General features: G+C 40.7%; 1 pseudogene across 1 annotated transcript in view; it reads right to left on the minus strand.

The window, feature by feature from the left end:
* Positions 1 to 4,519: 4,519 nt before the first annotated feature.
* The window catches only part of LOC307057950 (platelet glycoprotein 4-like), a 118,569-nt pseudogene continuing 105,483 nt past the window's right edge, over positions 4,520 to 17,605 (minus strand). Inside the window, exons 10-12 of the transcript in view lie at positions 12,669 to 12,812; positions 8,899 to 8,924; positions 4,520 to 4,763 (exon numbers count right to left, since the gene is read on the minus strand). The product of the transcript in view is annotated as a platelet glycoprotein 4-like (transcript). The remainder of the gene's footprint in view (positions 4,764 to 8,898; positions 8,925 to 12,668; positions 12,813 to 17,605) is intronic.

Raw genomic sequence — 17,605 nt, forward strand, 5'->3', positions numbered from 1 at the left:
TGTTTCAGTAACTTTTGCATATTAAGTCATTGTGTGTATTCTAGAAAAAAAATTGAAAAATAAATGTAGTATGGAGTGGTCACCCAATATGATCATTCATACATAAAGTTATAGTGAATTGATTTACAATAAGCAGGACATGGAAGCAACCTAAATGTCCATCAATGGAGGAATGGATAAAGAAGATGTGGTGTATATATACAGTGGAATATTACTCAGCCATAAAAAGGAATGAAATCGGGTCATTTGCAGAGACATGGATGGACCTAGAGACTGTCATACAGAATGAAGTAAGTCAGAGAAAGAAAAACAAATATTGTATATTAATGCATATTTGTGGAATCTAGAAAAATGGTAAAGATGATCTCATTTGCAAAGCAGAAATAGAGACACAGACATAGAGAACAAATGTATGGATACCAAGGGGGAAAGGGTGTGTGTGTAATGAGTTGGGAGATTGGGATTGACATATATACACTAATATGTATAAAATAGATAACTAATATGAACCTGCTGTGTTGAAAAAATAAAGTTAAATTAAAAAAAAAAGAGTATACTATATAGCACAGGGAATTATAGCCGTTACCTTGTAATAAACTCTAATGGAGTATTAAAAAATTTATAACACAAATGATTATAAAAATAATTAAAAGAGCCTCTAAAATTAACAGGGAAAAAATCTATGAACTAATCATAAAATAAGCAAATGATATTAACCAATCATTTACCAAAGCAGGAAATATAAATGTCTTTTCAATATGAAAAGATGCTCACCCTCACTCAAAAATTGAAATACCATAATATATAGATTTTAATTTATCTATCAAAATTTAAATTGTATCTGATCCATTACAATGCTATTTTTAATCACAAAAAAATTGAAAACAACCTAAATGTCCATCAATAAATTAGAGCTATACAATGATAGCTCTATATAATCTATGACACCATTTCTAAAATATGATAAATTTTAAAACATAAGGTTAAGAAAAAAGTATTTAAAAATCTCTAGATAAAATGGACATGTGTGTGTATAGTATATGTGTACATGCTTGTATGTGCATAGGTTATCTAGAGACATATATGTTATCTATAATTATGTTTACCTTTCAGGGGAAGTAAAATGGAGACTGAGGGGAGCTGATTACTTTTCATTATAAACCCTTTTGTGTTCTGAGGAGTTTTCAGGGCTGGCCTTGAAAGACATCAGTGAGGAAGAATCCTCCTGATGGGCAGAACTCTTGCTGGTGGGCCTTGTCCGTCAACTTGTACGGAAGGAGATTAGGCCGGAGATTAGTGCCTCCTGAATGCTGAGCCTTCGTGCCTCACATTATCCTGGCCCTGCACGTTACTGCACCACTCAGAACCAAGCAGGCTGATGGAGATGGACTGGCCTCTTAAAAGCATAGCTGAGGTGCCCGCTTGCGGAGGACACCCTGTGAAGATGGTGCCACCTTCCAGTGTGTCACGTACAGCCTAAATCAACTAGTATTGCCTGGAGCTGTGTCCACAGTAGGGAGAATTCAGGGGCTTGGGAACCAAACTGTTGAAGTAGGAGTGGCCCTTATTTCTTCCACTCTCAGTGATCCACTTGGAGGGAGTTTGTGTTTTCCACCCATACCGGTATAGATTCCACAGATCTAGAGTCTCTGGCTCCCTGTAACAGGAACACTGACATTTAGACTCCTGCTGCCACCTAGTCTTCCAGGATCCTCATGCCACGAGGCCAGCACGAAGAAGAGGAGCCGCCATCCCAGCAGCAGTGATGGAGCCCATCTTCAGGAGGAGGCAGGGCGGCTGCTACCCACTGTGGGGAGGGATAAACATGTTTGGTCCTCAGGTGATCCACTGGGTTGTCCGGGGCACTGCCATGCCTGGTTTAAATGGTGTGTGGAGAAGCAGCTGCAGCCTGGAAATGGCACAGTCACCAGGGCCTCCGACCCTTCAGGAATGACGGTGTAGGTCATCCAAGGAGGTAAAATGCCTGGACCAGCAGAGGTGTTGGCTGAGGGGAGTCTAGAATGGGTGGTGGAGGAGAGAGATGGTGCGTATCAGTTGTAGTTCTGAGATCAGGCGTGGCAACGGGGGCTGTAGTTCATTCTACCAACCCTTCTCTCACAATTTTCCCCAGAAAGTCAGGCCAACCAGAATCCTGGCCAAGCCTTTCCCTGATGCGGAGAAACTGGTTAAGAAGCAAGTGGATGTGAGGCCCTCAAAGCAGAGATGTAGCAGATATTGTGGCTCCACCCAGATCCCTTCTGTAGGGCCAGTTACTCCATCCTCAGCCAAGAGTCGCCATCCCCATAGGGAGTTGTCCTCAGTTGCAGGGCACTGCCACGCACAGGCAGCCCAGGCCAGTGACTGTCTCATGTGGGGGTTAAAGGCCCGGCCCCCTTGTTTCAGTTGGAAGGATTCCTGTGCTCCCCTCGGGATCAACTGGGGCCTCAGCAGGAACTACTCTGTAGGTCACCTTCTCCATCTGCTTAATCCTGCACCTTCACTTCCTTACTAGTGTATCTCCTGAGAGAATGTCCTCAAACCCCTTTAGTCCAGAATTCTCTGATCCCAGACTCTGTTTGCAGAGACCCAGTGTGAGGCCTGGGTCCGAAGGCAGGCTGCTGTAGGAGGGGAAGGGGGAGAGAGGAAGAAGCTCAGACAGTACAGCGGCAGCGCTTTCAATCTAGAGGAAAGAAACATGGTGGTAGCTCCAAGAAGAGGGTGGGGTGAGAGTTTTTCTTTTGTTGCTACTGGCTGTTTGTTTAAGATGGGAAAAACTTCGCTTCCTTGTTGACGGAACCGAGAAGGAGAGGAGTAACATACAGTAAAAGATGAGGAAAATCAACAGAATGAATTTATACAGGTGAACGGAAGGACGGGAATCAAAGGATTAAGTGGCAAGTTAAGAGTTAACCTTATTTTAGTGTACGGTATGACATAAATCTGATTTCATGTTTTGCAAATGGTTAGTTCATTCTTTTCCCATGTATACATATTGCTTCTTTTATCACAAATTAAATCCACATATATTCATGAGCATGTTTTTAGATGCTTCTATTTCATAACTTTATTCTTCATCCAATATTAAATTGATAAAATTACCATAGTTTTATATGACATTTTGATAACTGGTAGGACAAAACCTTTCTCCTCAATACTCTGCATTTTTTAAATTTCAAAATGTGTTTCATATATATCTTGTGCTTTATTTTGCTTTTTAGATTTCCAGGATGCTTTATCTTTTTGCTGTAATTCAGAATTTTTCCATTACATTTTCAATTTTTTGTTAGTTGAGATGTGAAGGGCCTTAGACTTTATTGTGTTGCTCTTTGAGATTTTAATAGATTTTTGTGTATTGCTCTTTTATTGATCTCCTTATGGAATTTTTATGAGTTTTTGCAATTATTCATTTTCTTTAGGGTGTTTTTCCAGATAGTGGTTTTTATCTCTTTAATAATTTATATCTAATTTCTCTTTTGCTTTTCTTGTTAGCTAGAACCTGCTATATGGTTCTCTGAGATGGACATTTGACTGCAGGAAGATTTGGGGGTCATGCCCTTGAAGGGTGAGGGAAGAGAAGGAAACGAGATTGGGCAGATAATAGAGAAGGTGGGTTGTTATGCAATCAAAATATTCCTTTGTAACCCACATGGAGCTCTAAAGCTTACAAGATCCTTCAGAGTTTTGGCAGGGACCCCGGATGTCCAGTCACTGGTTGCTGGCTGTTCCTGAAGGGGGCAGGGGCTTAGGCCAGGTGACTCACATCAAATGATGCAGTTCCTGAAAGGAGCTGAGCGCTGAGGGCTGTTGACCAGGCAGTGCTCCCGGCACCCTCACCAGCAGCGAGGAAGTAAGTGTACCTGTCCTGAAGGGGGATCTGGGGAGCACGTTACAGAATTCACTACACAACTTCCACGAAAGACGAGGACATTTTTGCGTTACGGTTTGAATATGATCAGGGATTAACTGGTTTATGTAGTTTGGGACAAACTACTACTAAAACTTACCTGACATTTGCATTTGCGCTACCTTAACGTGTTGGGAGTTAGCACGATTTCCCCTCGTCTACTTCCCACCCCCGCCCCTCTCCACGGCCGCCCCGGGCTGTCCCCACCCAGTGTAACAGCTATAGACGCCTGGGAACCACCTGGGCCAGATTCTCTCCCAGGAGGTTCCTGTTTAGGTTCCACTAATGAGAAGCACCTGCTTGAGGTTTGAAAAAGCCGCCGCCATTGTCTTGTTCTTCGGGCAGCGGGAGGCGGAGGTGCGAGTTTCAGCAGAGAAATTGCCGCAGCCTCTGGCCATTTTCCCGTGGCTCTTCTGCCTCAGTTTGCACAGCACAGTCTAGTCTAGCGGTTTGCAATGTGTCAGCGTCACCCGGGAGCCTGAAATAGTGCAAATTCTTGGACTTACTCCAGACCTACCCGCTCAGAAGCTCTGGAGGTAAGTGTTTTCCTGAGTTCCCTGGCTGATTCTATAAACCAGAGTTGAGAACCGCTGAAGCCTGTCTTAATACAACCGATCACGGTGTAGTTTTCAAAGTGGGTTGGTTTTTAGAATTACCAGGAATGATTCTGAAAACTACAGATTCGTGGGTCCCATCAGTATCTCCCTGTAAATAACACTCTACAGGAAAAGGGCCCAATGAATCTGTAGTCTCACAAGTATCCCAGGTGATTCTGATTGTCAAGTGCAAGAATTTGATCAAGTATTGCTCTGTGGTCTCCCCAGTTTCTTGCTTAAACAGCATTCCCTTTGCCTTATAGCTGTAAAGGTAAGGAAAAGCAATGACAGTTTAATGAAAAAGCTGTGACTTGTTTAGAAAACTGTGCTCACTCAGCATAACATCCTTTTTTAAAACTTTTGCATTCTGGGGCTTCCCTGGTGGTGCAGTGGTTGAGAGTCTGCCTGCCGATGCAGGGGGCACGGGTTCGTGCCCCAGTCTGGGAAGATCCCACATGCCGCAGAGCGGCTAGGCCCGTGAGCCATGGCCGCTGAGCCTGCGCATCCAGAGCCTGTGCTCCACAACGGGAGAGGCCACAACAGTGAGAGGCCCAATTAGCTAAAAAAAAAAAAAAAAAAAAAAAAAAACCGTTTGCATTCGGCAGTTTTGTTTTTCTCAGTACTAATTCAGGATGACTTCATCACAGTCATAGTGATCTCATCACAATCACAAAATTGCAGATACCTGGGCTCCATTTAGACATATTGAACTTGATCTCAGGGCATGGGGCCTGTCCAACACACACACCAGCACATGAAAATTTGAGAACCACTAAGCAAGTTTTCCCTAGTTTATACTAGACCACAGGAGGAAGTATCACCAGATGTGCTGTGTATACTACAAGCAAATATGAGAAAGGGTTACCTACAAAGAGTCCTGCTATTAGCTCTGGGCTTCAGTTTCTTCATGGGTAGATGAGAGTGTCAGAATAGATTATCTCTAATTCCTCTTCCTTGTTCTAAAGCGCTAAATTGTGTATTTATCAAACAGCACCCATAGCCATGTCCAAGAACCATAAATAATGTTATATCATTTTCCTTGGGCCTCCTGCTTGACCACATTATTTACTGCATTGGCTAGAGGCAAGTATTTCAACTTTATCATGCCTGTTGGTGCATAATAAAGGGGAAAGAGACAAATGCTGTAAATATTTTCTTCACATTCTGATCCATTTCTTCCAAATTTTTTTTACTCAAAATATTCAAAATGATGATCATATTCTTGGACAGTCTTACAAGATAACTGAATTAGATTTTACTTCCAAATGAAAATATTAAATACTTAAAACATCAAAAAGTCAATAATATCCCAAACATTCCATTTTATCTCAGTATCTAATTTTAATCAAGTATTCCTTATTGTAAAAATACAGTCTATATTAATATTCTTTTAATGGCTTATGGGACTACATGTCTAACCATTCAGGCTTTTTATGATTGTTTTTAGCTAAATGTGTCTTTTTAGGCTATGAATAAGTGATGATAAGCAATCTATATGCTTGAAGAGAAAGTAAACCTGTGTTGAGAAGCATTAGCATCGTGTCTTGAATTGGCATTTAGTAAATGTTTCTTGAATGGTGATGAATTACTCCACAAATTATTTCTGACACAAACAATGATTTTTAAAAATGCCTTTGCATGATTTGAATCCATCCATGGGCTTACAGATACTTCAGGTCTTTTTCTCTAGAATTGTAATGTATCTTAAAATAATTTCCCATTGCCCTGAAATGCTGAAATTGCTCTGGATAAATTAAGAGTTCCCAAGGGCATGGAAGCGACAAAAGTGAGATTGCAGCAGAAACCACGTTGTTTCTTTTGTAATGGAATTTTGGTGTGTGCAGGGACCATCTTATTGAATACAGGTGTATCAGGAAATATTTGGATAAAATCCAGCAACCATCCAAAATTGATTAAAAGTTCTCGTTGTTTGATGACTTAATCTAGAATGATAAGTAAATAGAAAGTGTTTGTTGGATATTCCTGTCAGTTTTTAAAATGCTCCCCAAAGCCAATTTAATAGTCATTTATTTCTGGAATATTCCACTCTGGTAAAGTGTTCTGAGTTAAGGACAAGGACAGTCCAGACCCATGGCTTGCAGCTCAGTAAAGCCAAGTACAGTAAAGCCAAGTCTATTCTCCTTCAGGGCTCAGTTCAGAATCCATCTGTTTAGCCAGATATTTTTTTCCTAATTGAGAAAAAGTCAGCCAGTTCCTTAATTTTAAAATTGCATCATTTCATTTTATTTTGATGGGTTTATTTTGATATCCATAGTTTTGGTGATATTTGATACTGGTACATTTTTAGAAATAAAAGTCTACGGTGATTAGTATGTTTTTGGCCTTTGAGTAGGTTTCATTTTGTTACTGTTAAAAATAATACTGGTGTACATATTAACAAACTGAAAAATAAAAACCATATGAACATCTCAATAAATGCAGGAAAAGCTTTTGGCAAAATTCAACAACATTTGTGATAAAAACTCTCCAAAAAGTGAGCATAGAGGGAACCTTCCTCAACATAATAAAGGCCATATATGACAAACCCACAGCAAACATCATTCTCAATGGTGAAAAATTGAAAGCATTTCCTCTAAGTTCAGGAACAAGACAAGGATGTCCGCTCTCACCACTATCATTCAACATAGTTTTGGAAGTCCTAGCCATGACAATCAGAGAAGAAAAAGAAATAAAAGGAATACAAATTGTAAAAGAAGAAGTAAAACTGTCACTGTTTGCAGATGACATGATACTATACATAGAGAATCCTAAAGATGCCACCAGAAAACTACTAGAGCAAGTCAGTGAATTTGGTAAAGTTGTAGGATATAAAATTAATGCACAGAAATCTCTTGCATTCCTATACACTAACAATGAAAGATCAGAAAGAGAAATTAAGGAAACAATCCCATTCATCATTGCAACGAAAAGAATAAAATACCCAGGGATAAACCTACCTCAGGAGGTAAAAGACCTGTACTCAGAGAACTATAAGACACTGATGAAAGAAAGCAAAGATGACACAAACAGATGGACAGATATACCATGTTCTTGGATTGGAAAAATAACATTGTGAAAATGACTATGCTACCCAAAGCAATCTACAGATTCAATGCAATCCCTATCAAATTACCAGTGGCATTTTTTACAGAACTAGAACAAAGAATCTTAAAATTTGTATGGAGACACAAAAGACCGTGAATGGCTAAGAGGCACATGGAAAGCTGCTCAGTATCACTAATTATTAGAGAAGTGCAAATCAAAACTACAATGAGGTATCACCTCACACCAATCAAAATGGGCATCATCAGAAAATCTACAAACAGCAAATGCTGGAGATGGTGTGGAGAAAAGGGAACCCTCTTACACTGTTGGTGGGAATGTAAAGTGATACAGCCAAGATGGAAAACAGTGTGGAGGTTCCTTAAAAAACTAAAAATAGAATTACCATATGATCCAACAATCCCACTACTGAGCATATACCCAGAGAAAACCATAATTTAAAAAACACATGCACCCCAATGTTCACTGAAGCACTATTTACAGTAGTCAGGTCATGGAAGCAACCTAAATGCCCATTGACAGATGAATGGATAAAGAAGATGTGGTACATATATACAATGGAATATTACTCAGCCATAAAGGGATAAAATTGGGTCATTTGTAGAGATATGGATGGGCCTAGAGACTGCCATACAGAGTGAAGTAAGGAAGAGAAAAACAAATATTGTATATTAATGCATATATGTGGAATCTAGAAAAGTGGTACAAATGAACAAGTTTGCAAGGCAGAAATAGAGACACAGATGTAGAGAACAAATGTATGTACACCAAGGGGGGAAAGTGGCAGGGGTGGTGGTGGTGGGATGAATTGGGAGATTGGGATTGACATATATACACTAATACGTATAAAATAGATAACTAAGAAGACCCTGCTGTGTAAAATAAAATAAAAATAAATACTGGTGTATAGTTTGTACAAAACATGCGAAACATTTTAAAACATGTAATTACTGTAAATTATTCATTAAGAAAATTCCTTGGGCTTCCCTGGTGGTGCAGTGGTTGAGAATCTGCCTGCCAATGCAGGGGACACGGGTTCGAGCCCTGGTCTGGGAAGATCCCACAGGCCGCAGAGCAACCAGCCCTGTGAGCCACAATTACTGAGTCTGTGCATCTGGAGCCTGTGCTCCGCAACAAGAGAGGCCGCTATAGTGAGAGGCCCGTGCACCGCGATGAGGAGTGGCCCCCACTTGCCGCAACTAGAGAAAGCCCTCACACAGAAACGAAGACCCAACACAGCCATAAATAAATAAATAAATAAATAAATTTTTTTAAAAAGGCAAAATTCCTTAAAAAAAAAAAAAAATTCCTTGCTATCCATAAGATTTTACTCACCAGTTGGCATAAGGAATGTCAATGTGCTAAGCAGAAAAATATTATTAAGAATTTTGACATTGTGGAAGTCATTTTTTAAAATAAAGAAGTGTATTTTATATAAAAAGCCATTACATTCCTAGCCTAAGTTACATTTGTTGTTATTAAACTATGCAGTTAAAGTAAAAGTAGATTTTACTTTTAGTAAGAACTTTGAAATGATTTGTGTGGAGGAATACATCAGGCTTGACTATAAAATCAAAATTTCTTTGGAAATATTTTTCTGGAAGAAAAAGCATCTTTTGTAAACTAACCAAGGTTCCTAAATAATTGAAAGAACAATGATGTCACATCAATAATAATGAATCAGCATGATCAGAGTTATGAGATAGCCAACCAGCCCCAGGTACTGGGTTGTCATAAATTGCAGAATTATTTTAGACAGAAACATAGGTTAGTCATGATTATGGTGGACAAGCTTTTTCTAAATCATGAACAATAGTGAACCATCAGATTATTATATATTTTCTCATTGTATATGCCTCATTCTAAAATTTTTAAAAAGCAGAAGAATCAGCACAGATTGTATTTTGAGGAAACCCTTTAAGGCTCTTACTTGTCACATCTGTAGTAAAATCCTACCATAGTTTCTTCATCTTTGTTTCCATTTTGGTGTTTTTCTAGCACACAAGGTGTGAAACTAAAAAGACTCTACATATCTAAATGAATAAAAGAATAAGAAAAGTTAGTTCCTCCAGCAAAAAATAAATTATTTTTTTATTTTATTTTTTACAATGAAAACTAATATGACTTTATTTTGTATGACTCAATTCTCTAATAATTTATTGTTTTAATTAAAAAAATTTGGGGGGGAGGGTATAGTTGTTTTACAATGTTGAGTTAGTTTCTACTGTACAGTGAAGTGGAGTTCCCTGTGCTATACAGCAGGTTCTTATTAGTTATCTATTTTATACATATTAGTGTATATGTGTCAATCCCAATCTCCCAATTCATCCCACCTTCCCACCCCCACTTGGTAAAATTCTCATTTCCAAAATGATTACCTTAGACTAGTGGTTCTTGAAGCCTGGTTTCTGCACCAGCAGCAGAAGCAGAGCCTTAGTACTTGTTATAAATGTAAGTTCTCAGGTCCCACACAAACCTACTAAATCAGAAACTCTGACAGGGGGCCCGTCAGAGTTTCAACAAGCTCTCCATGGAATTCTGATGCCTACTAAAGTTTGAGAACAACTGCCTTAGATTCTGGAACATAAATTAATAAAGCTGGAATAGAAAGGCCTGAATTTCTGGGTAGACTCATTGGTTCTCGTTGGATCTCAGTCCTGCCTACTGATCCCTCTTGGGGATGTTGACCCCAACTCAGGTCAATTAAATCAGAATCTCTGCCTTAGCATCAGCATTTTAAAAATGCTCTGGTGGTTCTGATGAGCAGCAGGATGGAGAGGCAGTGTTGTAGGTCAACCACTTGCTGCGTGTTCAGCAGCACTAGTTCACAGTCAGTGTTCACAGACTAAGCTGTGGTTGTTCCTGTTGTCCTTTTCTGTTGATCCCGCTTCCCTGCTTTTCCTCATTATCCCATTGGCTGAAGTACACACAGCCAAACAGGGTGTGGACCAGCTGCCAGAATAGCTTAGATATGACATGCTCCCATTTTGGAAAGTTTTACATTCAATTTAAAAATCAGCCCACTACCCCTTGGATTATTAAACAGACTTTACTGCTGATTTCCTTGCTCTTCAACTTATCCCTTTCCAATCTATTCTCCACATTGTAGTCAGTGTTATCTTTTTAAAAAAAATTTATTGAAGTATACTTGATTTATAATACTGTGTTAATTTCTGCTGTACAGCAAAGTGATTCAGTTATACATATATTTACATTCTTTTTCATATTCTTTTCCATTATGGTTTATCACAGGATATTGATTATAGTTCCCTGTGCTCTACAGTAGGGCCTTGTTGTTTATCTATTCTCTATATAATAGTTTGCATCTGCTAATCCCAAACTCCCAGTACTTCCCTCCCCTGCCCCTCCCCCCACCAAGGGCAAACACAAGTCTCTTCTCTATGTCTGTGAGTCTGTTTCAGTTTCATAGATATGTTCATTTGTGTTGTATTTTAGATTCCACATATAAGGGAGATCATATGGTATTTGTCTTTCTCTTTCTGACTGACTTCTTTTAGTATAATCTCTAGGTCCATCCATGTTGCTGTAAATGACATTATTTTGTTATTTTTTATGACTGAGTAATATGCCATTGTATATACATAACACATCTTCTTTATCCATTCATCTGTCGACAGACATTTAGGTTGTTTCCATGTCTTGGCTATTGTAAATAGTGCTGCTATGAACATAGGGGTGCATGTATCTTTTCGAATTATAGTTTTGTCTTGGTATATGCCCAGGAGTGGGATTGTTAGATCGTATGGCAACTTTATTTTTAGCTTTTTGAGGAACCTCCATACTGTTTTTCATAGCGGCTGCACCAATTTACATTCCCACCAACAGTGTAATTGTAATTGACTCTTTGTTTTTCTCTTGCTGCCTTTAGAATCCTCTCTTTAACTTTAACCATTTTAATTAAAATTTGTCTTGGTGTAGGTCTGTTTGGGTTCATCTTGCTTGGGACCCTCTGTGCTTCCCATGCTTGGATATCTGTTTCCTTTTTTAGGTCTGGGAAGTTTTCAGCCATAATTTCTTTAAATACATTTTCAATCCCCTTTTCTCTTTCTTCTCTTTCTGGGATCCCTATTCTGTGTAGATTGACATGCTTTACATTATCCCATTGGTCTCTCATTTGGCTTTCTGTCTGCTGTTCTGATTTGCTGACATCCAGTCATTCTATCTTCCAGATTGCTTATTCATTCTTCTGCATCATTCATTCTGCTATTCATTGCCTTTAGCTCGGCTTTAATTTCTGTGAATCAGTTCTCTAATTTTTCTTAGTTCCTTTTTATAGTTTCCTTTTTACAGCAATCTGCATTTCTATCAATAGCCCTTCTTAATTCCTTCAGTATTTTCATTATCTCCTTTTTGAACTTGGTGTCTATAAGACTGAAGAGGTCTGTTTTATTGTTTGTTCTTTCAGGGGAATTCTCTTAATCTTTCAGTTGGGAGTGATTCTTCTGCTTCTTCATTTTACTTATATTTCTCTTGCTGTATGAGTTTAGGAGATGCAGTTATCTACTGCGGTCTTGGAGTGCTATTTTTATGTGAGAGTGTCTGTGTGTAGCCTGCGTGGTTTTAGTATTTTTGGTGTGAGGGCTGTTTTTAGTATGGATGTCTGCCACCTCTTTCCTCAATGTATGCTAGCCATTATCCCCTTGATAGGAGGTGTGACTGGTGTTGTGGTGACCAGACCCTGCCCTGGATATTGACCAGGGCCTCCTCTTTGCTCTGTGGTTGTCACTGTGCTGTCAGAGCCAGGGCTTCCTCCCTAGTTGTTGGAGTACAAGCCCCCAGATTTGTTTCTGAGCTGCAGTATGAGGTAGGCAGAATAGAAATGCTCCTCCCTGGGAGAGGAGCCACTGAGTATTCCTTTGGCACAGCTGTCCAACACTGAGTGCACTCTGTTGTGTCACCTGTCACCCATTGTGCAGGCTTATAAAATACACTGTTTTGTCACTGCCCTAGGCCCCGCTTCAACCATGGGAATGCCAACAGTCAGCCATGGTGTCCCTCAGGCATTGTTTTCACAAGGCTACTAGTACAGATCCACTGAAGTCAGGTTTGAGGACTACAATAGCTATGCACCTGGACCCACTCACTGTGGGAGTATGGAGACAGCGCAGACCCTGGCCCAGCAGACCCAGCCCCTGAGTGCATGCACCCACAAAGCCCACTGCTGTTGAGGCCAGACCCGTCCCTGCAGCAGGAGCACCTGTTTTCCACTCAGATGTCCCGAGCAGGTGCTGAATTTACAAAGCCAGCAGCGGAGGTGTAAATCCGTGGCTCATGCAGCTGCAGGGAGAGATTTCAGCCTGCTTCCTAAATCCTAAGGCCCCTGGGCCTCAGCTATGATTTCAGCCTTCCCCCCAAACCCCGTGGGTGGGCAACCTGCTGGCCTCTGCTCCCAGAGTCTGCAGGGGCGGTAGCTGAGATGCGGGAGCCTGCCAAGGTGGCAGCTGGGGCGTGCGCTCCCATAGCCCATGGAGATGGGGCTTGTGTGCAGAGAAAGAGGCTGCTATGGCGGCCCTGGCCCTCCCTTCATCAGCCACTTAACATCGGTGCTTTGCTTCTTTGGTGGACTCAGGCTTCTTCTGTGAACATTCTTGGTTGTGGACATGCCACACTCCAGCCCCTTCAGGCTTTCTCTGTACAGCCAACACCAGTCTTCTCACCTCCCCAAGTCTGTCCTCTAAACCCCGAGTTTCAGCACCCAGGCCCCACTCGTACCAGGTGTCTTAGGCTGGGGTGCGCAGGGCAGTGGCACTGACTGTCTTTGCAGTTCTCTCTCTGTTCTGCCTGCTACAGCCGGTTGTTGTGCTCTCCTCTGAGCCTTTAAGGCTCCTTTTCTGTCCTGGCTTATCTCTCCACCAGTGAGAGGGCTTCCAGGGTGTGGTAACCTTTTCCCTTTTACAGCTCCTTCCCAGGGGGTAGGTCCCGTCTGCTTCCTCTTTTTCTTTTTTTTTTTTTTTCCCTTTCATCGTACCCATTTATGTGGAGGTCTTTCTTGTCTTTTCAGGTTTTTGAGGTCTTCTGCTAGTGATCAGTAGGTATTCTATGAGAATTGTTCCATTTGTTATTGTTATTTTGAATTGTTTGAATTGTTCTTTTTGATGTATTTGTGGGAGGAGGTGAGTTCCATGTCCTTCTACTCTGCCAGCTTGATTGGAGCCCCCCCACCCCAGTGTCATCTTTCTAAAATGTAAATCTGATCATGTCCAAACTCTTAAAAATGACTTGCAAGGCTGTTCATAAGCTCCAGCTTCATCCATTCACTATACTCTCCCCAAATTCCTTCTATGCTGTAGCAATACTGATGTTTAGTTTAGTATATTAGTTTGAACCCAGTGTTTTCTCTCTCCTCCTATCAGCAGAACACATGTTATTCTCTCTGTTTGGAACACTGCTTCCTGACAGTTGGTCACTTCACCATTACTCATTCATCAGTTACTTACCTGAAATTCCCAGTGGACTAGAAAATTAAAGAAGGTATTGTCTATATATTCATTGTAAATTTTTCATTCCTAGATATAGCACAGAGCCTATGCATAATATGTTTTCAATAAAATTTTATTGAGTAAATGAAAGGATGAATTTAAGATAACCTCAAAACAGGAAACATATCCAAATAGCAAATTAAAGGTAAACAAGTAACGAACCAAAGAAAAAACCAATAATGTAATATAAAGTCAGGAGTGAAAGTAGTGCATTCGATGTGCTGTGATAGACATAGGACCCAGATGACTGATCTCCCAGTTAAATGGGCTTTTTCTTAAACCATACTGACACTTTAATCCTTTTCTTTCCATCTTGTGTGAAGTAACTGTTGTTGACCTGAAATAAGTAGAATGCTAGATATTTTTCCATCAAAGATGGGTTTATTCAGGATCAGCAGAGAATTGCAATTTGGGGTCTGCAACCATAGTGAGCCATGTGTAATTTTCCCACACAGCAAGGAGAGAACACTTTTATAGGGGAAAAAGAAAGCTGGAAGAGCTGTAGTAAATAAAGGGTCCATGGCTTTTCATTGGCTGAGATTTTGCCCAAAAAGAAGAGGGTTCTTTCTTCTTCCTGTTGGGCTCTACTATCACGGCAGGATATGAGAGCTTCCCATTCTGGTCTCCAGATTCTATTTAATTGAGGTTTCTGTTGATTAATTTTTTACATCTCCCCAAACTTGATCAAGATCTTTCTCTGAAAGCATTGCTGATCAAGAATCAGGTTTTCTAGTTTCAGTGCCTTTTCTGTCTCTCAGTGTCAGGAAGGAGCTTTACTGGGTACAGCGTCTCATGTCCAAGGGCACATGTACATATTGGGAACCTATTGATGTCACGTGAGAGTAACAAGGAGTGGTAAACGGGAGAACTCTCAGGCACTTTTTATCTAAAGTCCATATGTTATTAAGATTATAAACATTGGAGATCATCTGAAGCATTATGTCATCATCAAAGGTTTGGTGACAAAATTCCAACAGTCATGGTCTGGATATTTTGGGAAAGCTGTCTTATCAGATGCTGTCTACTTCAATTCCAGGAAATCTTTACTTTCAGGTCACTAGGTGATGTGCAGGTCCAATTGGGGTTCCATGCTTTCTTTAAGTGTGTCACATGAAACCAAGAGTCTATTCCTTGGAGTTTGTTGGCATGAGGGTTGTTAGCAGTACCTGATAGGGGTCTCTCCAGTAAGCTCGAAGAGAATTCTTCTGGAGGTGTTTTTTCCAATAGACAGAGTCCCCAGTTTTCAAAGTGTGATTCTTAAGGTCTTTGTCTCCCAAGAGCGCACAGAGGAAAGATTGCTCTACCCAAACGTGACTGTATTTAGAAAGTAATTAGATTTTTGCAATGTTGGAGTGTGTCTCCTTTTATCAGTTGTGAGTCAAAAGAAGCAGGAACCAAGTGCATTTGGCATCCTGTGACTATCTCAAATGGTGAGAGTTTCTGAGTTCCAAAAGTGATAGATCTAGGATTTAGAAGGAGTAAGGGTAAAGGTAGTTGGAGGGCCTCTACAGATTTTTACAAATGAGTCTTAATAAAGCCGTTAGTGTGTTTGACTAAATCAGAGATTTGAGGGTGGTAAGCATAGTGAAAGTGTTGCCAAATAGTGCAGATGTGTCAAAATTTCTGACCAGTAAAATGGGTTCCTCTGTCACTGTAAAGTTCAAGAGCAGTTCTGCAGGTAAAGATAGCCTTTTCCAAAATGACTTTAACCATAGGAGAGGCAGTAGCCTGTCTACACAGGAAGGCTTCAGTCCAGTGTGAAAACATACAGACTATGACTAACACGTATTTACATCCATGAGATGGAGAAAGTTGTGTGAAATCCATTTGCCAGACCTTGAGTGGTCCATTCGGCAGTTTGAAATGTCTGGGAGCAGTACAGACAGGCTTCCCTGGGTTGTACTTTGGACAAGCTGGACAAATGATGTAGGCACTTTCTGCACTCTTGTTAATGTTTTCCCATCAATACTGATTCATGCAGGCTATTATTTTGTCAGGAGACCAATAGTTTAATGCATGTATGGTGGTGAGTAGTGGGAGTTTTAGAGTCTCTAGTAGGACTGGGTTGTTATTTGGTCTAAACCAGAGCCCTCTCTTTTTGTCAAACCAACAATTGTTGAATTTCCAATCCTAGCACAATATTTGCCATTTGTCACCTCTTAAATCAATGAACCATGAGAAGTCAGTGTTACCCAAAGGTGATCTACCCTGTAGATGGTCCCAAGGAGTCTGGAGGTGATCTATCAGTATTAAGCAGTCATGAGGGACTTCATTGGTGACAGAGAGGAGAAGAGTAGCAGGGAAATGTTATTATAAAAGTTATGTGAGGAGGGCCTCCCTGGTGGCGCAGTGGTTGAGAGTCCGCCTGCTGATGCAGGGGATACGGGTTCGTGCCCCGGTCTGGGAGGATCCCATATGCCGCGGAGCGGCTGGGCCCGTGAGCCATGGCCGCTGAGCCTGCGCATCCAGAGCCTGTGCTCCGCAACGGGAGAGGCCACAACAGTGAGAGGCCCGCGTACCGCAAAAAAAAAAAAAAAAAAAAAGTTATGTGAGGAGCAGATAAAACAAGGACTTCATAGGAGGTGAGGCAGTTGACAGAGAAATGCTTTGTGTGATTGAGAATTCAGGGGAGCTACTACTGCATGTAGTGCAAAAATAATGATTTTCACAGTGGTCTTAACCAGAAGGGCAGTGGCTGTAATGGCACAGGCAAAAGGGGTAGCCCTGTGTCACAGGGTCCAGTTGCTGGCTATAATGCCCTATGGGTTGATGGTGGTCCCATGTTTCGGGGTGAGTTCCCCAAGAACATTCCCTTCCTTATCACATACAAAAAGGTAAAAGAGATCTGATAATTGGGATGCCCAAGAGCAGGTGTGTTCATCAAACTCTCCTTTAAGGTCTTGAAAGCTATGTTGTCCAGTTCTTCCTGTAAAATTGGGTCTGGGTATTATTTTTAGTAAAACATACAGAGATCTGGCCTTGAGAGAAATTTAGAATTTAATTTCAGCAATAACAACTAGCCTGAGAATACTTCTCAGCTTAGTTTTGGGTTTGGGAAACTTAGGACACCATGAAGTCTCTCTGGATCTAGGTGTAGCTCTTGTTCTAAAATCACATGCCCTAAATATTTAACTGGGTTTGGGCAAACTGAAAGCGTTCTTTTGCGATGATTATGACACTTTATTATGACACTTTAATGCTAAAAGCTTTAGCAATTGGATGCTGTCTTCGAAGTAGAATCTCTATGCAACTTTACATCACCCACATCAGCCTTCAGAATTTGCAAGAATAAGAAGGACTCTCAGTAAAAGCCTGAGGCATTATAGTCCAAGTGAGTTGTTTTTATTCTCAAGTGAAGGCAAAAAGGTATTGGCTAGCTTTATCAAGGAGAACACTAAAGAATGCACTGCACAAACCAGTTACTGTAGAGAATTTGCTTCCAGTGAGAATGGATTTTAGTAGTGTATGAGGGTTAGGAACAACAGGGTGTAGAGGGATAACAATGTTGCTTATTGCTCAGGGTCTTGGACAAACCTCCACCC

The sequence above is a fragment of the Hyperoodon ampullatus genome (assembly GCF_949752795.1).
Source record: "Hyperoodon ampullatus genome assembly, chromosome: 9".
NCBI classification, from domain to species: Eukaryota; Metazoa; Chordata; class Mammalia; order Artiodactyla; family Ziphiidae; genus Hyperoodon; species Hyperoodon ampullatus.